The sequence below is a fragment of the Ranitomeya imitator genome, chromosome 1 (assembly GCF_032444005.1).
Source record: "Ranitomeya imitator isolate aRanImi1 chromosome 1, aRanImi1.pri, whole genome shotgun sequence".
Classification (NCBI taxonomy): Eukaryota; Metazoa; Chordata; class Amphibia; order Anura; family Dendrobatidae; genus Ranitomeya; species Ranitomeya imitator.
This window is the reverse complement of record NC_091282.1, coordinates 718,183,158-718,200,457: the sequence shown is the minus strand read 5'-3', so window position 1 is coordinate 718,200,457 and position 17,300 is coordinate 718,183,158.

Genomic DNA, 17,300 nt, shown 5'->3' with positions numbered 1-17,300 from the left:
TTGGTGCTTTAAATGTGCAAGCCATTTAAAAGAGGTAGGGCGGGGGCTCAGTGGTTAGCAATGTACTATATATAGGGTGGCACGGTGGCTCAGTGGTTAGCACTGCACTACATATATAGGGCAGCATGGTGGCTAAGTGGGTAGCACTGTACTATATATAGGGCAGCATGGTGGCTCAGTGACTAGCACTGTAATATATAGGGCAGCATGGTGGCTCAGTGGTTAGCACTGTAATATATAGGGCAGCACAGTGGCTCAGTGGTTAGTACTGTACTATATACAGTAAAGCACGGTGGATCAATGGTTAGCACTGTACTATACATAGGGCAGCACAATGGCTCAGTGGTGATAATTTTTGAATATCATAAACTATCCTAAAATAATGAATCTTTATTTATAAATACAAAGAACCTACACGTTGATTCACACCACAAAAAAGGACAAGAATCACAAAAACAGAACAATGTGCTCAGAACTCAACACTAAGTTTAAAAATGGGGTATGCTATGTATCCCTAGTGAGTACTACACTTACAGCCTACCTATCTGTGGAGGTTGGCACCCTACGGGGAAACGTGCTGGCGCCCCCACTCCGCGGCGGCTGTCCATGGGTTACTGATGCACCCTACAATAGCCACGGGACACCCACTACCCACAGCCTAGGGCCCACTGCAGGCTAGACAGAGATACTCCTTCACTAAGGGAACACTAGATCCCCACAGAATAAAAACAAATGTGAAGAACACATAAGGCAAATCGATACTGACGTATTTGTTGGGGAGTACTTATTGGGGCACAGTCTTATATAGGTACATACTGCCAGTCGTGGCAGATCCCATTGACTATGGCTGAACCCGTAGAACAGTGTCACCCACAAATGCGTACATGTGCAATCACATATCCCGGTACTATGTTATAAGCACTTATCTCCCTCTGTACGTCGTTTGCCCCAGACCACAGCGCCTCTACGCGTTTCGCCCTCCGCGGGCTCCTCAGGAGGCAAGATTCATTGACATAGTGTGTCCTGATGCGGTGTCATGGCTAAGCAGCCCTCAGTTCCCCCGCTTTTTAAACCCTCCGCCACAGTCGCCACAGACTAGATCACCCCACCCCCTATCTGCGCATTTCCGGTGAGTGTGATACCACCGCGCATGCTCCCACTGGCCCGCAGAAGACTCCCCCAGCGCCGGCATGGCGTCCGAGTCCCCGCTGCCCTTTCACTTCCGGGGATGCGCTTGACAACCCGCGCTGCTTCCGGGTCGCCCCTCACGTGCCCAGACTGCGCATGCTCCAGCTTCACATCCTGCAGCTGCGCACATCTCCTGATATAGACTGCGCTTGCGCATCTCCTGTCTAAATACCATAGCGGTGAATCAGTGCGTGGTGATCTTTTTGATGAGGCACTCGGGCTAGACCTCATTTTCAGCAAAATATACACCACCCCCTTATTTATTAGATACTTTGATGTCCGAAGATTAAACCATACCACACCGCCACAGATTGTTAGCGCATGCGTATGGCTACAATCAACCAGACATCTCACGAAAAAGGGGAGGGGGGGAGAGAGGGTGGGGGGAGGCGGGCCTCGCCGGCTCTTTTCCATTAGGCCGCGCCTCCTCTAAAATCCCAGCCAAGGCGTAGGAACAAGTAGTGATGCCCGCACCCACGCTCATCCCCCGATGTATATTACGCCTGCGCACTGTTTGTGTATATACCGTGGCAGGGAGTTGGTATATTCTAGTCTTATTGTGGTTCTCTCCCCATTGGATATCGGGGCCGGACCTTTAGAGGAAAGAGTATTCCTCTCCCCCTTATCTTAACAATGCTTTTCCGTCCGGATATTTTAGCCAGAGTGCACCGCCATAAACCATTGGCGCATGCGCCTGGCTATCATTGACCACCTCCCTCTTCCTCATAACTTACATTTGTGATGACCTGGTGCATCTTATCACATTGTTTTGTAGCCGATAGGTGGCCCTCTCAGTATCTACTGATAATAGCACTGATGGACATCTATTTCAATATCCCAGGCCGAGTGTATCCGCCCGCAGGCGACATTATGATGTAGTTAGAGGGTTACGCGGATTCATTTTTGGCAGTAGGGTTATTTGAGCGGGGTATTGATACATGAATATTGATACATGGATATTGCACACTGATCTATGCCGCTCCCCTATTTCGTCGGGAGACTCCAGACAAAAGTTAGACATATGCACGGCTTTAAAATATTGACCACGAACTAACACTCCTAATTTGACTGTACTACAAGAAACAGGCATATGATAATTGATCATTCAGTCCTTTAGGTTCAAGGCTCCCCATTCTAAATATCCATTCGCACTCCCTCCTTAGAATGGTCTTATCTGTATTGCCCCCTCTGGGGTTAATGTTTACCGACAAAAGGCAAGGAGCCAGCACACCGAGGAAATGCAGGAAGCACGGATCCATCAGTGCTATTATCAGTAGATACTGAGAGGGCCACCTATCGGCTACAGAACAATGTGATAAGATGCACCAGGTCATCACAAATGTAAGTTATGAGGAAGAGGGAGGTGGTCAATGATAGCCAGGCGCATGCGCCAATGGTTTATGGCGGTGCACTCTGGCTAAAATATCCGGATGGAAAAGCATCATTAAGATAAGGGGGAGAGGAATACTCTTTCCTCTAAAGGTCCGGCCCCGATATCCAATGGGGAGAGAACCACAATAAGACTAGAATATACCAACTCCCTGCCACGGTATATACACAAACAGTGTGCAGGCGTAATATACACCGGGGATGAGCGTGGGTGCGGGCATCACTACTTGTTACTACGCCTTAGCTGGGATTTTAGAGGAGGCGCAGCCTAATGGAAAAGAGCCGGCGAGGCCCGCCTCTCCCCCCCACTTTCTCTCCCCCCCCTCCCCTTTTTCGTGAGAGAAAGAGATGTCTGGTTGATTGTAGCCATACGCATGCACTAACAATCTGCGGCGGTGTGGTATGGTTTAATCTTCGGACATCAAAGTATCTAATAAATAAGGGGGTGGTGTATATTTTGTCAAGCGCATCCCCGGAAGTGAAAGGGCAGTGGGGACTCGGACGCCATGCCGGCGCTGGGGGAGTCTTCTGCCGGCCAGTGGGAGCATGCACGGTGGTATCACACTCACCGGAAATGCGCAGATAGGGGGTGGGGTGATCTAGTCTGTGGCGACTGTGGCGGAGGGTTTAAAAAGCGGGGGAACTGAGGGCTGCTTAGCCATGACACCGCATCAGGACACACTATGTCAATGAATCTTGCCTCCTGAGGAGCCCGCGGAGGGCGAAACGCGTAGAGGCGCTGTGGTCTGGGGCAAACGACGTACAGAGGGAGATAAGTGCTTATAACATAGTACCGGGATATGTGATTGCACATGTACGCATTTGTGGGTGACACTGTTCTACGGGTTCAGCCATAGTCAATGGGATCTGCCACGACTGGCAGTATGTACCTATATAAGACTGTGCCCCAATAAGTACTCCCCAACAAATACGTCAGTATCGATTTGCCTTATGTGTTCTTCACATTTGTTTTTATTCTGTGGGGATCTAGTGTTCCCTTAGTGAAGGAGTATCTCTGTCTAGCCTGCAGTGGGCCCTAGGCTTTGGGTAGTGGGTATCCCGTAGCTATTGTAGGGTGCATCAGTAACCCAGGGACAGCCGCCGCGGAGTGGGGGCGCCAGCACGTTTCCCCGTAGGGTGCCAACCTCCACAGATAGGTAGGCTGTAAGTGTGGTACTCACTAGGGATACATAGCATACCCCATTTTTAAACTTAGTGTTGAGTTCTGAGCACATTGTTCTGTTTTTGTGATTCTTGTCCTTTTTTGTGGTGTGAACCAACGTGTAGGTTCTTTGTATTTATAAATAAAGATTCATTATTTTAGGATAGTTTATGATATTTAAATTGAGATCCTATTTGGCATTATATTGTTTTCTTAATTGTGATAATTTTTGATTTGCAACTCTTTCGATCACAGATGTTCGCACTTGATGTCATTTTTAATAATCATTGTGGCTCTTTTTAAAGTTCATCAACATCTTAGTACTGTTTTACTGTTATGACCAGAGGATGTACATCTATAAATATGTGAATATCTTTTCACTCCGGCCGGAACATAAATCACTCTGTGCACCAAAAAAAAAGCAGATGTAAAGTTCTGCTCAGTAAAGCTGGAAAATGATTTATGGACTGAAAGGCTTAACATTATTATTATGTATAATATGTGTGTCCACTGGTCTGTAGGCACGTTGACCCTGGACCATTATGCATGTCCATGCTCGGGGATCCGAAATAGAAGTTGTAGCTTCTACTCCGCCACCCTCCCTTTTTACAGGATGCAGAAATACTGATCTGTGGGTCTTGATTGTCGGGGAAAGTAATGAAACCATTAAATGTAAGGTATTAAGACCAGACAAGATGCAATTAGCTAAGAAATTACTCTGATCTCAGTGACATTTTCAAAAAATCATAATACAATGTACATCAACGCCCTTGACTGACAGGCTAATCCAGTTTTGATAGGAGCGCAGTCTGCACAGGGCGAGCGGAGAGAGGCGCCTGCAGATAATACCCACAGCTGCGAGGCCCTGATATGTCCTCAACATCTTGTCACCCAGGAATTTCCGCAGGTTTAAGGGACGATAAAAATATTGAGCAGTAATGACAGGATCATCTCCTGCCCCTGAAATAAAAAAAAGTACTAATCCCTTTCTGCCAGGTCTATGAATTTGTAATATAAATTATATAAACTCTGGTAATTCATCTCTGTTAGCTCAGTTGTGTTTGAGAATCATACGGCGGACTTTGCCCTGGTTTAAAGCGCAGGATGAAAGAAAGACATGCTTATTTTAAATATTACTGTAAAGTGATTTACTGGGCAAAAAAATAAGACCTAGCGATTCGCATCGAGCAGTCAAGCGAAAGAAGCGGCTAAGTTCAGTTCACTGATTAGAAGCTGAAGTTCAAAGAATGCTAATGGTTTATTTCATATGTCGTCCTGCCACACATAATGACGCCGAACGTCTCTGCGCTCAGACAGCTTTGAACTATTCATTGACGATCTCCTAAGTGTGATCTGAACCTACAGCCGGATTGATATGCTGACATTTTCCCCCTGACATAAAATTAATAATAATTATGCCTATTAAAAATAAAAAAGTTAGCCCGGCCACAAAAGATTTCCCATTATAATCCCACTAACTGCATTTTCAGATATGGATGTAAAGCTGAGCTACATATAAGAAATGTTCACTGCACAAACACCCAGACTCATAATGTTAGGGTGGCCAGGAACAATGTCTAGGCCCCTATAACAACCTACTCCAAATATTCAGTCGAAACATAGGAGAACCACAGGAGTATACAGGAAAATATAAATTTTATTTGAAGACAAAAAACATTAAAAACTACACATTTAAAAGACACCAGATGAAAACACCAGGGATAACCAGACACAAATAACATCAATTGATACATATATCATATATAATGAGGCAATAGTGCTCTGCTATTCTGAATTGTTATACATAATGGAAGATCCGTGGCCCCCATACCACCTAACAATAGTGAAATGACACCTGATCTACCTGTAAGAGTACTCAATATAATATAACAAGCTCCATTGCTCCAGACCAGAATATCATGCATAATGCTAGGACTAAGATATGAGTCATGTCTCAAAAGGGACACAGATTAAACCCATAGAGGTGAATTCCCAACCAACGTAACCAAGTTTCCCTTAGGACATGAAACAACCCAGGATCTTACCAAGTATAGGGAGGTCCCTATACCTCCCTATACTTGGTAAGATCCTGGGTTGTTTCATGTCCTAAGGGAAACTTGGTTACGTTGGTTGGGAATTCACCTCTATGGGTTTTTTCTGTGTCCCTTTTGAGACATGACTCATATCTTAGTCCTAGCATTATGCATGATATTCTGGTCTGGAGCAATGGAGCTTGTTATATTATATTGAGTACTCTTACAGGTAGATCAGGTGTCATTTCACTATTGTTAGGTGGTATGGGGGCCACGGATCTTCCATTATGTATAACAATTCAGAATAGCAGAGCACTATTGCCTCATTATATATGATATATGTATCAATTGATGTTATTTGTGTCTGGTTATCCCTGGTGTTTTCATCTGGTGTCTTTTAAATGTGTAGTTTTTAATGTTTTTTGTCTTCAAATAAAATTTATATTTTCCTGTATACTCCTGTGGTTTTCATATAAGAAATGTTCATGAATAATGGAACTCAAGGCCTTTGACTAAATTATATCTACAACTTGAGTTTTTACAAAGTTTCCTTTAAAGGGAATCTGTCACCAGATGTTTGCTACCTAGTCTTAGAGCAGCATGATGTCGGGGCAGACACCCTGATTCCAGCAATGTATCACTTTCTGGGCTACCTGGTGCAGTTTGGATAAAATCCCTGTTTTATCTGCTGCAGATCTAGCAGTTTTCTGAATGCTGAGCTCTGTATAACCCCGCCCACAGCACTTATTGGCATTTTTCTCTATATACTGTGCATAGGCACAAAGCTGCCAATCAGTGAGGGGTGGGGATGTACTACATAATTAATACTCCCCTAGTGATGATCTCCTGCTGATTGAATATCGATTGTATAAAAAAATCTACACTGAGCAGTCTGGTAAATGGCACATAGCTGGAATCACGTTCTCTGCCGCTACATCTTGCTGCTCTCAGATGTATTTCCTTTAAGTAAAGTAGCTATTTAAGTATCAGGCATTACAAAGTAATACACTAAAGTCAACCTGTCAATGGCTTCATGTTTCCCGAACCACTCATGACAAAAAGAACAACCCAAACGCGCGTCGGGGTTGGCGCCATCACTTAGGGAAGATTTTTAAATGGGTATGTGGTCTGTCTCCACCTTTATTTAGATTCTACACTAGCCAGATCATTTTGTGACATTGATACACCAATTTTCTTATTTTTATTGCCAGTTGAGACAGGACAGGAGCCTTCATCAGGTACGTACTGACTAAGGGTAATCGCCTCACACCTGATGAAGGCTCCTGTCCAGAGCTGACAACTGATTTATAATCTGTCATTTCGTAGACTTCAAAAATATAATTCACTTGATATCGCACTATATACTTTTACTGGGCAAAGCAGATCATTTATGAATTGTTAACCCACTTAATTCTTAAGCGTGTTCTCTCCTGGTGCCATCCCCCACCTCCAATATTTAAGTGCCACAGAAGTTAATAAGGTGGGGTTTCTCTTCCCTGGACGCTTCTAGTCATACTGTTCTGAGCATGATTGACAGCTTGCATAATGCTTGTGAGATAACTGGAAGTGCATGCAGGTTATTAATCATGCCCAGGAAGTTATGATGAGAAGATCTGGATGGGACTAGACTGGGAAAGGGACACCCCACCAGACTAGTCCTGCCTTATTAGCATGAGTTCTGCAGGATTAAATTTAGTTCCTCAAACACTACAGCATTAGTAAGTTACTTAAAAGACATGACTAGGATACAGAAGTCTCCATGCATGCCAATATATTAGCATTTGAGAAAAGTCCGAGAACCCGACCATGTGATGCTTTTCATGTCCCTTCTATTGTACACATCAATACATGCTGTACTGTGCAAATTTTTTATGCAGGTCTGAAATTTTTTTTTTAAATAAGAATGCTTTTAAAAAGTAGAAATGTTAATAGTTAATTCACTATTTATTTTGTTTATTGAAAAAAATAAACAAAACTGAAATCTAAATCAAAGCAATATTTTATGTGACCATCTTTTGCGTTCCAAAACGCAACACAGCATAAATTCTACTAAGTCCACTTATACAGTTTGCGAAGGAACTCGGCAGGTAGGTTGTTCCAAACATTTTGGAGACCCAACCGCTGATCTTCTGTAGATGTAGTTTTCTGCAAATAATTTTGTGAAAAGGAGAAGTATGAAGGCACCAGCTATCTGACACGATAGTTCGTATCCCGTCAGTCATCAGAAAGAAACTTCAAGAGGATTTTATGGTGGTGCATATGCTTAGATAGAAATGCTAAGTATGCACGTAGAAGAAAATGAAAAGCAGCACTCACCAAATCCCAGTTGCTTTAAAAAGTCCTGTAATCCAAATGTTGGAACATTTTCAGTAGTGTGAAAGTAAAAAAGGGGATGTGTGCGGGAGGGGGTAGACACAAGGATTTGGTGAGTGCTGCTTTTCGTTTTCTTCTACATGTGAAGTTTGTGCAAATCCATCTGTCTCTTCACATATTCCCAGACAGACTTGGGATCAGGGCTCTGTGGGGGTCGGACTCCAGAACTCTTTCTTATTCTTCTTTACGCTGAAGAGTGTTCTTAATGACATTGGTTGTATGACATTGGTTGTAGGAGATGGATGTTCTGGTAGACCATGCTGTTGTCAAAAAGGAGTAGTTCCACAAATTGTAATACTTCAAGTAGCTTGTTAATGTGTTTCAGGTTCGTACTGAACCCTTTCTCAAAACTGAACTACATTTCGCATTGTTTGTATTTTGGTGGTTATTATACTGCTGCAGAATTGAATTTGGATTCTGTCAGATGCCTCCCTGATGGTATTACGTAATGGGTATCTGCCTGTATTTTGCAATATTGAGGACATCATTAATCCGGACCAAATTTCCAATTCCATTAGCTAAAGTGCAGCCCCAAAGCTTGCAACAAACACTTTCCTTGCTTTACTGCTGCCATCAGATACTCATGCAGACAGTCATTTGTTTTCCAGGCATTCGGCAAACAAACTGCCTTTAGTTACAGCCAGAGGCGTAGCTAGGGTTGTGGTTCAGGGAGGGCGAAACTTCTGAGTGGACCCCTAACCAGGTAACCTTGATTACAATTCGGTGACGCACCCTAATACTGGAGGAGAACCTTAGCAGATGACCGTGCTGTTACTGAAGATAATCTCTATATAAAGACTGTAGCATGGCTAAAGGGTGTGTAGTCGACGGGAGGTATGTGCTACATAGGTGGCGTATCGCTGTTATGTAGCCCAGAGTATTTTCCTTATTTCACATAACCATGTATATATGTGTTTCAGGACCAGTGGTGATGTCAGACCACATGTCTAATCATGTGATGGGATACTGGGTGTGGTTAGCTCTATATAAGACTGGCTAATGCTTTACACAGCAGATATGTGTGGAGGTGAAACCCTCCTGAGTGTGTTAAGGCTCCGGGACTGAGCCTGAAGGACTGGACACTTGCTTTTTCTTTCCTGAGCCAAAGGCTATTTGTTTTCTGTTATTTTCTGCCATGTGGTATATGAAGCAATAAACCCTGTGAACTTTTAAAGGAACGTGCCTTCTGAGTATCAGCCGTCGCACCTGAGTGAGTGAAATCCCTACAAGACCAACACAGATATTACCCTCATATGGTCAGAACATATAAGAGATCACAGCACAGTTACAGATAATGTCTTACCGCTGACGTTCTTTATGATGGAGTCGTCACTTTTCCCGTCTTTTCCATCTGGCCCAGACCGACATGACAACTTCTTCCAGCTACAACTTGTCTGCAGAGAATACAACAAAGACACATTTCACTTCTCACATTCCAGCCCCATCACCATCTATTCCCAACCTGCACAAACTCCTCATCCTGCTGATACCCCAATTCTGAGCCGCTGCTGCCATATGTGTCCCTAATACTGCACCTGATACCCCAATACTGAGCCGCTGCTGCCATATGTATCCCTATTACTGCACCTGATACCCCAATACTGAGCCGCTGCTGCTGTATGTGTCCCTATTACTGCACCTGATACCCCAATACTGAGCCGCTGCTGCCGTATGTATCCCTATTACTGCACCTGATACCCCAATACTGAGCCGCTGCTGCCGTATGTGTCCCTATTACTGCACCTGATACCCCAATACTGAGCTGCTGCTGCTGCCATATGTGTCCCTATTACTGCCCCTGATACCCCAATACTGAGCCACTGCTGCCGTATGTGTCCCTATTACTGTCCCTGCTGTGTGGTTCTTTGTACCCTCTAAATTCTAAAGCACCCCTCTGTAATATAGTAATGCCAGGTGCAAGTGCCCTAGAAAACAGTGCCCATATAACAGATCCCCTATAACAAGAAGTGCCCACTTTACATTTAATAATGTCCCGAATCTCCCCCCTGTACAGCTCCCCTATACACAGCATGATGCTCTCTTATACACAGTATAATGCACCCACACAGTATACTGACTCCTTAGTAGCCCCCAAACTGTTTGATGGATCCAACAATGCATAATGACCCCCACACTGTAATCTCCACACTGTATGATGGCCCCCTAGAAAGCCTCCATATACAGTAGCATAATGCACCAAATAGTCCACAATATAGTATAATGCATTCCCCATAGGCAGACTTTATAGCATACGGCAGCCCCCATAGTCAGACCCTGTAATAAGGCAGCCCCCATAATCAGACCCTGTAATAAGGCAGCCCCCATAGTCAGACCCTGTAATAAGGCAGCACCCCATATTCAGACCCTGTAATAAGGCAGCACCCCCATAGTCAGACCCTGTAATAAGGCAGCCCCCAGTCAGACCCTGTAATAAGACAGCCCCCATTGTCAGACCCTATAATAAGGCAGCATCACTATAGGCAGACCCTGTAATAAGGCAGCCCCCATAGTCAGACCCTGTAATAAGGCAGCACCCCCATTGTCAGACCCTGTAATAAGGCAGCTCCCCATAGGCAGACCCTGTAATAAGGCAGCCCCCATAAAAAATAAAATAAATGCTCACTTCTCTTCTTCCAGGTTCCTGCACTGCTCCCGCTGATTTCCTGACAGCGGGCGCCAGGCAGTGACGTCATCGTGCCCGCTGTCAGTGTCAGTGACATCAGACGCCAACACTGACGGGGGGATGATGGGAGAAGGAGCGTAGCGTGTTATGTTTGCTAATGACAGGTGTTATGAAGGCAATCCAGAAACACAGTGTGCTTAGCGATCAGAGCGCACACAGTGATCTGACAAATACCCAAAAATACAAGAACGAGCTCTGAGACGTGGAAACTCTGTAGACTGCACACCTGATCCTATCCTAAACACAACTAAAAGCGGCTGTGGATTGCGCCTAACAACTACCTAGGCAACTCGGCACAGCCTAAGAAACTAGCTAGCCTGAAGATAGAAAAATAGGCCTGACTTGCCCCAGAGAAATTCCCCAAAGGAAAAGGCAGCCCCCCACATATAATGACTGTGAGTAAGATGAAAAGACAAAACGTAGGGATGAAATAGATTCAGCAAAGTGGGGCCCGATATTCTAGGACAGAGCGAGGACAGTAAAGCGAACTTTGCAGTCTACAAAAAACCCTAAAGCAAAACCACGCAAAGGGGGCAAAAAAACCCCCACCGTGCCGAACTAACGGCACGGTGGTACACCCTTTGCGTCTCAGAGCTTCCAGCAAAACAAAAGACAAGCTGGACAGAAAAAAAGCAACAAAAAAGCAAAATGCACTTAGCTATACAGAGCAGCAGGTCACAGGAACAATCAGGAGAAGCTCAGATCCAACACTGAAACATTGACAAGGAGCAAGGATAGCAGCATCAGGCGGAGTTAAGTAATGAAGCAGTTAACGAGCTCACCAGAACACCTGAGGGAGGAAGCTCAGAAGCTGCAGTACCACTTGTGACCACAGGAGTGAATTCAGCCACAGAATTCACAACAGTACCCCCCCCTTGAGGAGGGGTCACCGAACCCTCACCAGAGCCCCTAGGCCGACCAGGATGAGCCGCATGAAAGGCACGAACAAGATCGGAAGCATGAACATCAGAGGCAAAAACCCAGGAATTATCTTCCTGAGCATAACCCTTCCATTTAACCAGATACTGGAGTTTCCGTCTAGAAACACGAGAATCCAAAATCTTCTCCACAATATACTCCAATTCCCCCTCCACCAAAACCGGGGCAGGAGGCTCAACAGATGGAACCATAGGTGCCACGTATCTCCGCAACAACGACCTATGGAATACATTATGTATGGAAAAGGAGTCTGAGAGGGTCAAACGAAAAGACACAGGATTGAGAACCTCAGAAATCCTATACGGACCAATAAAACGAGGTTTAAATTTAGGAGAGGAAACCTTCATAGGCATATGACGAGAAGATAACCAAACCAGATCCCCAACACGAAGTCGGGGACCCACACGGCGTCTGCGATTAGCGAAAAGTTGAGCTTTCTCCTGGGACAAGATCAAATTGTCCACTACCTGAGTCCAGATCTGCTGCAACCTATCCACCACAGAATCCACACCAGGACAGTCCGAAGACTCAACCTGTCCTGAAGAGAAACGAGGATGGAACCCAGAATTGCAAAAAAATGGAGAAACCAAGGTAGCCGAGCTGGCCCGATTATTAAGGGCGAACTCAGCCAACGGCAAAAAGGACACCCAATCATCCTGGTCTGCAGAAACAAAACATCTCAGATATGTTTCCAAGGTCTGATTGGTTCGTTCGGTCTGGCCATTAGTCTGAGGATGGAAAGCCGAGGAAAAGGATAGGTCAATGCCCATCCTACCACAAAAGGCTCGCCAAAACCTTGAAACAAACTGGGAACCTCTGTCAGAAACAATATTCTCAGGAATGCCATGCAACCGAACCACATGCTGAAAGAACAAAGGTACCAAATCAGAGGAGGAAGGCAATTTAGCCAAGGGCACCAGATGGACCATTTTAGAAAAGCGATCACAGACCACCCAAATGACTGACATCTTTTGAGAAACGGGAAGGTCAGAAATGAAATCCATCGAAATATGTGTCCAAGGCCTCTTTGGGACCGGCAAGGGCAAAAGCAACCCACTGGCACGAGAACAGCAGGGCTTAGCCCTAGCACAAATCCCACAGGACTGCACAAAAGTACGTACATCCCGTGACAGAGATGGCCACCAGAAGGATCTAGCCACTAACTCTCTGGTACCAAAGATTCCAGGATGACCAGCCAACACCGAACAATGAAGTTCAGAGATAAGTTTATTAGTCCACCTATCAGGGACGAACAGTTTCTCTGCTGGACAACGATCAGGTTTATTCGCCTGAAATTTTTGCAGCACCCGCCGCAAATCAGGGGAGATGGCAGACACAATGACTCCTTCCTTGAGGATACCCGCTGGCTCAGATAAACCCGGAGAGTCGGGCACAAAACTCCTAGACAGAGCATCCGCCTTCACATTTTTAGAGCCCGGAAGGTACGAAATCACAAAGTCGAAGCGGGCAAAAAATAACGACCAACGGGCCTGTCTAGGATTCAAGCGCTTGGCAGACTCGAGATAAGTCAAGTTCTTATGATCAGTCAATACCACCACGCGATGCTTAGCTCCTTCAAGCCAATGACGCCACTCCTCGAATGCCCACTTCATGGCCAGCAACTCTCGATTGCCCACATCATAATTACGCTCAGCGGGCGAAAACTTCCTGGAAAAGAAAGCACAAGGTTTCATCACTGAGCAATCAGAACCTCTCTGTGACAAAACCGCCCCTGCTCCAATCTCAGAAGCATCAACCTCGACCTGGAACGGAAGAGAAACATCTGGCTGACACAACACAGGGGCAGAACAAAAACGACGCTTCAACTCCTGAAAAGCTTCCACAGCAGCAGAAGACCAATTAACCAAATCAGCACCCTTCTTGGTCAAATCGGTCAATGGTTTGGCAATGCTAGAAAAATTACAGATGAAGCGACGATAAAAATTAGCAAAGCCCAGGAACTTTTGCAGACTTTTCAGAGATGTCGGCTGAATCCAATCCTGGATGGCTTGGACCTTAACTGGATCCATCTCGATAGTAGAAGGGGTAAAGATGAACCCCAAAAATGAAACTTTCTGCACACCGAAGAGACACTTTGATCCCTTCACAAACAAAGAGTTAGCACGCAGGACCTGAAAAACCATTCTGACCTGCTTCACATGAGACTCCCAATCATCTGAGAAGATCAAAATGTCATCCAAGTAAACAATCAGGAATTTATCCAGATACTCACGGAAGATGTCATGCATAAAAGACTGAAACACAGATGGAGCATTGGCAAGTCCGAACGGCATCACTAGATACTCAAAATGACCCTCGGGCGTATTGAATGCAGTTTTCCATTCATCTCCTTGCCTGATTCTCACCAGATTATACGCACCACGAAGATCTATCTTAGTGAACCAACTAGCCCCCTTAATCCGAGCAAACAAGTCAGATAACAATGGCAAGGGATACTGAAATTTAACAGTGATCTTATTAAGAAGGCGGTAATCAATACACGGTCTCAGCGAACCATCCTTCTTGGCTACAAAGAAGAACCCTGCTCCCAGTGGTGATGACGATGGGCGAATATGTCCCTTCTCCAGGGATTCCTTCACATAACTGCGCATAGCGGCGTGTTCGGGCACGGATAAATTAAATAATCGACCTTTAGGGAATTTACTACCAGGAATCAAATTGATAGCACAATCACAATCCCTATGCGGAGGTAGAGCATCGGACTTGGGCTCTTCAAATACATCCTGATAATCAGACAAGAACTCTGGGACCTCAGAAGGGGTGGATGACGAAATCGACAAAAATGGAACATCACCATGTACCCCCTGACAACCCCAGCTGGATACCGACATGGAATTCCAATCCAATACTGGATTATGGGTTTGTAGCCATGGCAACCCCAACACGACCACATCATGCAGATTATGCAACACCAGAAAGCGAATAACTTCCTGATGTGCAGGAGCCATGCACATGGTCAGCTGGGCCCAGTATTGAGGTTTATTCTTGGCCAAAGGTGTAGCATCAATTCCTCTCAATGGAATAGGACACCGCAAAGGCTCCAAGAAAAACCCACAACGTTTAGCATAATCCAAATCCATCAGATTCAGGGCAGCGCCCGAATCCACAAACGCCATGACAGAAAACGACAACAAAGAGCATATCAAGGTAATGGACAGAAGGAATTTGGACTGTACAGTACCAATGACGGCAGACCTAGCGGACCGCTTAGTACGCTTAGGACAATCAGAAATAGCATGAGTGGAATCACCACAGTAGAAACACAGACCATTCAGACGTCTGTATTCCTGCCGTTCAACTCTAGTCATAGTCCTATCGCACTGCATAGGCTCAGGTTTAACCTCAGGCAGTACCGCCAAATGGTGCACAGATTTACGCTCGCGCAAGCGTCGACCGATCTGAATGGCCAAAGACAAAGACTCATTCAAACCAGCAGGCATAGGAAATCCCACCATGACATCCTTAAGAGCCTCAGAGAGACCCTTTCTGAACAAAGCTGCCAGCGCAGATTCATTCCACTGAGTGAGTACTGACCATTTCCTAAATTTCTGACAATATACTTCTATATCATCCTGACCCTGGCACAAAGCCAGCAAATTTTTCTCAGCCTGATCCACTGAATTAGGCTCATCGTTCAGCAATCCGAGCGCCAGGAAAAACGCATCGACACTACTCAATGCAGGGTCTCCTGGCGCAAGAGAAAATGCCCAGTCTTGAGGGTCGCCGCGCAAAAAAGAAATAATAATCAAAACCTGTTGAATAGGATTACCAGAAGAATGAGGTTTCAAGGCCAGAAATAGCTTACAATTATTTTTGAAACTTAGAAACTTAGTTCTATCTCCAAAAAACAAATCAGGAATAGGAATTCTTGGTTCTAACATAGATTTCTGATCAATAGTATCTTGAATTTTTTGTACATTTATAACGAGATTATCCATTGAAGAGCACAGACCCTGAATATCCATGTCCACACCTGTGTCCAGAATCACCCAAATGTCTAGGGGAAAAAAAAAAAGTGAACACAGAGCAGAAAAAAAAAAAAAAAAAAATGATGTCAGAACTTTTTCTTTCCCTCTATTGAGAATCATTAGTTAGGCTCCTTGTACTGTTATGTTTGCTAATGACAGGTGTTATGAAGGCAATCCAGAAACACAGTGTGCTTAGCGATCAGAGCGCACACAGTGATCTGACAAATACCCAAAAATACAAGAACGAGCTCTGAGACGTGGAAACTCTGTAGACTGCACACCTGATCCTATCCTAAACACAACTAAAAGCGGCTGTGGATTGCGCCTAACAACTACCTAGGCAACTCGGCACAGCCTAAGAAACTAGCTAGCCTGAAGATAGAAAAATAGGCCTGACTTGCCCCAGAGAAATTCCCCAAAGGAAAAGGCAGCCCCCCACATATAATGACTGTGAGTAAGATGAAAAGACAAAACGTAGGGATGAAATAGATTCAGCAAAGTGGGGCCCGATATTCTAGGACAGAGCGAGGACAGTAAAGCGAACTTTGCAGTCTACAAAAAACCCTAAAGCAAAACCACGCAAAGGGGGCAAAAAAAACCCCACCGTGCCGAACTAACGGCACGGCGGTACACCCTTTGCGTCTCAGAGCTTCCAGCAAAACAAAAGACAAGCTGGACAGAAAAAAAGCAACAAAAAAGCAAAAAGCACTTAGCTATACAGAGCAGCAGGTCACAGGAACAATCAGGAGAAGCTCAGATCCAACACTGAAACATTGACAAGGAGCAAGGATAGCAGCATCAGGCGGAGTTAAGTAATGAAGCAGTTAACGAGCTCACCAGAACACCTGAGGGAGGAAGCTCAGAAGCTGCAGTACCACTTGTGACCACAGGAGTGAATTCAGCCTCAGCCACAACAGTAGCGCTCCTTCTCCCATCAATGCGATCAGCTGAATCGGCTAAATGCTGGTACAGCTGATCTTCCGATGACAGCGGGGGGCCCACTGCTGGCACCGGGCCCCCCGCCTGCTTAGGGGCCCCATAGCGGCAGCGCGGGGAGATCGACTCTCCCTGCTCTGCCACTGAATGCAACTGTATCGGCGTGCTGCGAGTGCCGATACAGTTACAGTAGCGTAGCTCTGGGTGGGCCCCCTCAGAGCGCCGGGCCCGGGGTGCCCGCACACTCTGACGTAGCTATGCTACTGGTTACAGCCAAATATTTCTAATTTTAACTCATCAGTCCAGAACACTTGCTGCGATTATTAGTATCCTAGGTCTTATGTTTTCGTACTTATTGTGCCATTTAGTTTTGTTTACATGTTGAAGGTATGGCTTTTTGGATGCAATTCTTCCATGAAGACAACTTCAGGACAGACTTCTAACAATAGATGGATGTCTATAGCTGGGTCGCACTAGTAGCTGCCAGTTTTGAGCTAATGGCACTGCTGGACATCTTCCGATTTCAAAGGGAAGTAAGCATGTCGTGTCTTTCATTTGCTGCATTAAGTTTCCTTGGTTGACCAATGCATCTTCAGTCTTCAACATTG